The sequence below is a fragment of the Pteronotus mesoamericanus genome, unplaced genomic scaffold, assembly GCF_021234165.1.
Source record: "Pteronotus mesoamericanus isolate MK-2021 breed Mesoamerican mustached bat unplaced genomic scaffold, CSHL_Meso_final contig_230, whole genome shotgun sequence".
Classification (NCBI taxonomy): domain Eukaryota; kingdom Metazoa; phylum Chordata; class Mammalia; order Chiroptera; family Mormoopidae; genus Pteronotus; species Pteronotus mesoamericanus.
Genome location: NW_026555096.1, coordinates 564,837 through 570,836, shown reverse-complemented (window position 1 = coordinate 570,836; position 6,000 = coordinate 564,837).

The window sequence follows — 6,000 nt, the reverse complement described above, 5'->3', positions numbered from 1 at the left end:
CTGTTGACTGTAAAATAAAGTTATAAAACTACCAAAAAAATAGTTTACAGGCAAATGCAAATACTGAAAAAAAAATAGCCAAGAAAATAAATAATTGAAACATGATTTCATTCTATATAAAATTAAGTTTATAAAGCAGTCTGACAAAAAAATTATGTTACTAATACTATGCAGCAGAAAGAAAGAGCAAGCTACTACCCTTCTCAACAGCATGGATGGAACTGGAGGGCATTATGCTAAGCGAAATAAGCCAGGGAGTGAAAGTCTAATACCATAGATCTCACCTACAAGTGGAACCTAATCGACAAAACAAACAAGCAAGAAAAATATAACCAGCAACATTGAAAGAAAAAAACAAACCGAAAGTAACAAGAGGGAAGGAGGGAGCTGGTAATGGGGAAAAGAAGGGAAAAGGTCAAATCAAGGAACATGTATAAAGGACTCATGGACAAAGCCAAAGTGGGGAAAGATTGAGGGTGGGAGGGTCAGGAGAAAGTGGTGATGGGAAAATTTAGACAAATGTATTTGAACAATAAAAAATATATATATATTTTAGATTATATAGTATATCTATTATATATTATATTATATATCATATATGGTATATGAGTTTTATATAGCATTTGTTAAAAATAAAATTAACTTTCAATAGGTAGAAATGAAGAATATATACTAAAATGAAATATTGGATGGATATAAACAATTTAAAAATCTTGGAAAAGTACGGTCATTGAATTTTTTTTAAAACTCACTAGAGCCACTTTGAAAGATAGTTTGTCGGTTTCTTACAAAATTAAATATAATTTTGCCATATGATTCAGCAGTCATGCTCTTTGGTACTTACCCAAAGGAGCTGAAAATTGACATTCACACAAAAACCTGCACATGAATGTTTCTTGCAACTTTATTCATAATTGCTGAAACTTAGAAGCAATTAAGATGTCCTTCAGGAGGTAAATGGGTAAATAAATTTTGGCATATCAAGACAATGGACTATTATTCAGCACTAAAAAGAAATGTGCTATCAAGCCATGAAAATACATGGAGGAACTGTAAATGCGTATCATTAAATGAAAGAAGCCAAAATGAAAAGACTATATACTGTGTGACTCCAACCACATGAAATCTGGAAAAGGCAAAACTACAGAGACGGCAAGAAGATCAGTGATTGCTCAGAGTTAGGGCAGAGGATGGTGGAGAGGGAAAAACAGAGCACAGAGAATTTTTAGAGCAGTGAAAATATTCTGCATGCTACCATAACAATGGATCATGTCATTAAACATTTGTCCAAACCCAAAGAATGTACTATACCAAAAGTGAACTCTAATGTAAACTATGGACTTTGGGTGATTATGTGGGGTCCCCATAGGTTTATCAAGTGGAACAAATGTACCACTCTCGTGTGGGATGTTGATAATGGAGGCTATGCATGTGTGGGGGAAGGGGGTGTGTGGGGAATCTCTGTACCTTCTCCACAATTTTGCTGTGAACCTACACTGTCCATTAAAAAAGCTTTAGTTTAAAACAAACTTCACTGGACAGAATAAATTCTATACAGAAACTAGTTGAGAACACTGATGCATTGGAAGATAGTACTGAGGAATTCACCCATGACACATGATACAGTTAAAAATAAATTAAAAGATATATTTGAAAAAAGCATCTATAAGACCTGAAGTCTACTTTGAGATGCTCTAACAATTATCTAATAACAGTTACAGAGCAGAAAATGAAGAAAATAGCAGAGAATACATATTTAAAGATACACGTAATACCTGAGACATTTCCAGAATTAAAGAAAGTGTTCTCAGAGGGCACTATTAGTACCAAATACAGACATTTAAAGACATAAGTAAAGACAAATAAACACATAAATAAAGACAAACCTACACCTAAATTGTAACAAAACTGCAGAACACCAAGGGTACAAATCTTCCAGAGAGAAAACAAAAGTTGCTACTAGAACAATTAGACTGATAACAGACTTTCCATCAGCAACAATGAGAGCCAAAGGCAATGGAGTAATATCATCCAAAAGGCTGAAGGTAATGAACTCAATTTAGAATTTTATGCCAGATAAACTATAATTTTTAAATGGTAATAAAAGTGTTACACATACAAACACTAAGGGTTTACCACCTATAGACTTTCACTAAAGTAATTTTTAAAGGTCTGTTTTAAGGACACAAGGATTTGTTTTACTCAGGTGCAGTAAGACACAAAAATATGCAAATAAATGTCATAAAAGAAGTTTTTATACTCACAGATCCCTAGATACAGGGGTCATGGAACACCACATGGGGGCCATATAGGGAAGTACCAGAGTCAGTCAGAAGACAGAGAGGGTAGGGAAAACATGGGCAAGAGGCTTTGGTGTGGTTTCTGCAGGAAAGGGTAGGCAAGAGAGATGAGAAGGCTTGGAACTAGCTAGTTGGAATAATACTGGTGGGCTCTGAGGCAGAGGAGTTGTCCCTAACTTGTTGTCTAGTTGTCTGGTAACTGGCCCTTGGGTGATTAGGACAGGTGGATAGTGGTGTAGAGCAGAAGAGTCCAATGAAGGAAACAGTGTTAAGTATGGGTTCTAAAATGGTTAGTTTGCATATTAAAGTCATGCTCTAGGGGGAGTCACTTAGTACTTCTAGCAACTGGCTAGCTCTGGGAGAGGCAGTCCCTCTAGGGTAAGCAAGAACCCAGATGTCAAACATTAGAAAATACAGAAAATAAAAAATATGATTAATGCAAGGTTGTATTTAGCTCAGAGTAAAGTGAACTCATAGGGAAGTTGTGGGGTACAAAATACAATGCTGAACATAGGAATGAATAAAACATCATTAAATTTAACTAACAAAATGATAATAGTTTGTTAAAATAATGTAATTTCTGTGCTTAACCATATTGTTTTTAGACAAAAAAGAGCAAAATGGAAGTTATTGAATGGGTAGTTAATTTTTTCCAAGTTTCTTTGTTGATGAGGAGGTTACAAATACTAAATAACTCGTTTGTTTTGTTTATATAAAAGCATACCCTAAAGAATGCTTACTAAAATGAGTAAAAATACCTATGGCTTCCAAACAAGAGGAAGATAAATTGAATTTTAAAAGTTTTTAATCTTTGTTCAACAAAAGGCAGGATTTAAAAAGTGGAAAGGTAAGCTACAATTTGGAAAAGGATATTTGTAACTGTCAAGATTGGATTCCATAATTTATAAACTTCTAAAACTCAGCAGCAAAACAACAGAGTTTCAATTGTATTGGTTAGGTTGTATTGTTTTAAAAATATATAAAGCATTATTTTAAGACATTAGGATTTAATCAAGATAAGTGGTTGATGGGCACACTGATGTTTGTACACATATTCTTTATTTTTCTGTATATTTTAAATATTTCATAAGTTTTTAAGAATGAGAAAGAACCATAAACATTATAGCAGGATCAAGTACATACCCATTTGATCCCCCAAGGCTTTGCTTTAACCACCATACAAGAAAGCAAATGCTCACTGCGTCCCCCCCCTCCCCGCCCCCGCCCCCGCCAACCCCAAATAGTTTCAGCTGAGACCACAAAGCCAGGATGGTGGAGGAAGGGAGCTTCAGGACAGGGCTCTACCAAGAAGGAGAGATCTTTGCCTCCCTGCCTGAGGGAGTCCTTTCCTTTCTGCTGAAGAAGCTGGATTCCACATCAGTGGCAAATGTAGTTCTCCAGCTTGCCTTGCTCTGAAGAATCCAGTCTCTTTTACTGTGGTTTTCCCAGTGAGCCTTCCCGCAGGATGTCTAGCAAAAGGGAACCACTGGCTGCTCCATACGGTTCACAGTGGGTGGAAGGACCCTGCTGTCGTTTCTGCTGCAGGCAGCCCATTTCACTGGCTTTTCAGGACTACTCACTCTCCAGCATTTCAGGACCTTTGGGATAGGGATTTCAATACAAGACAATCCAGTTCAGCAGTTAACTGGAGGAAAATAGGTAAATTTAAGTAGCTTCAGGCTGTGGGATGTTTCAGATGCCAGCCACATCCTACACATTTTCCAGAGAAGTTAAGCTTTAAAGATACAAATTGTTTATAAACTGTTCCTTAAATGATAACTTCAGAGTCCCAGGTAAAGCAGAAACTCTTATTTAAAGCCAAAAATGTCAATACAGTTTTCAAACAATAGTTGCCCAGCTTTTCTTGATTACAAGGAACTTACTTACCTCTTGGAGAGATCTCAAGGGCACTCAGCTGAATGAAAAAAAAAAAGCCAATCTCAAAAGGTGCCATACTGTGTGATTCCATTTATATAACTTTCTAAAAATGACAAAATTATAGAAATGGAAAAGAAGTTAATGGTTGCCAAGGATTGCTAGGAGATTAGTGGTGGTGGAGAGGGTAGAAGCTGTAGATTCATAGCATGAAGATCTTTGTGATGGTATATAGCTCTGTATCCTGAAGGCAGTGGAAGTTATAGAATTCTACACCTGTGATAAAATATCATAAAACTATACACACACATTGTACCAATGTCAATTTCCTGGGTTTAATATTGTAATAGTTATTCACAATGTAACCTCTGGGGAAACTGGGTGAAGTGTACATACAATCTCTACTATCTTTGCAAATCTACAACTAATTTTAAAGAGAACTTACTTGTTTATAAATGGTTAAATCTATAGACTAGAAGTCAGCAATCTGTGAACCACAGGCCAAATCAGGCTTACCACTATTTCTGTGTGAAGAATCTATGTGCACAGGTAGGCATATTCCAGGATAGAAACCAAAAAATTTAACTTTTAACTTTTAACAGATACTGCAAATTGTCCTAGGGAAAAGCTTCTGGTAATGTGAAGAACTTACATCAGATTAACCCTCCTGCAGATATTTACAAATACTGGACAAAATGTAAAATAGAACACTGCAGATAAACTAAAAGCAGACAGAAATTGACTGGATACAACTCTTATAAGAAGATAAGTACATAAATGAGAAATACATTCAAACGGCTTTTCCTCTGAGGGCACCCCCTTAAAGAACAATGGAGAATAGAGCCCAAGTAGACAGTATTTTATGGAGTTGAGGAATGAGAAGGGTAAAGAGCACAGATTTTAACAGTTGCCAGGTGTTGGGGAATTGGGAGTTTGGAGTTTAAATTCTGCAACTTAGAGAAGTGTGGTAAACTCATCCTGGCTGTTGTGGCTCAATGGATTGAGTGTTACTCTGTGAATTGGAAGGTCCCAGGTTCGAGCCCAGTCAGGGCACGTGCCTGGGTTGCAGGCCAGGTCCCCAATATGGGTGCTCGAGAGGCAACCATATGTTGATATTTGTCTCCCTCTCTTTTTCCATTTTTCTCCAACATTTATTTTCTTTCTTTTTATTTTTTGATAGTGGTCATACTAATGAGTGTTAGGGAGAATGTCTTGTAATTTTGACTTGTACTTCCAAAACAATTTTATGCTTCAGAATTCAACAACTTGTTGAAACAGACAAATTCTTCAAAAGACTCTGCATTACTTTACCAGGGCTGCCATAACAAAGTATTGAATACTACAAAGCAGGTGGTTAATTAATAGAAATTTTTCTCACAATTCTGGAAGCTAGAATTAGAGATCAAGATGTCAACAGGGCTGGTTTCTTGAGGCCTCTCCTCTTAGCCTGTAGGTGACCACATTCTCCCTGCGTCTTTCTATGATCATTCCTTTGTGCATGCCCATGTCCTACTCTCCTCTTCTTATGTAGACATCAGTCATATAGGACCCATCCTAATGTCCTCATTTTAACTTAATTACCTGTTTAAAGGCACTACCTCTGAACTCAGTCACATTATGTAGGACTAACTGTTAGCCCTGGATGAGTAGCTCAGTTGGTTGGAGCACTGTCCCATACTCCAAAAGGTTGTGGGTTTAATCCCAATTCAGGGCAATTTCATACTTAGGACAGGGTGAGTACAGGAGTCAACTGATCAATGTTTCTCTCTCACATTGATATGTCCCTCTCTCTCTCTTTCTTTCTCTTCTCACCTCTCTAAAATCA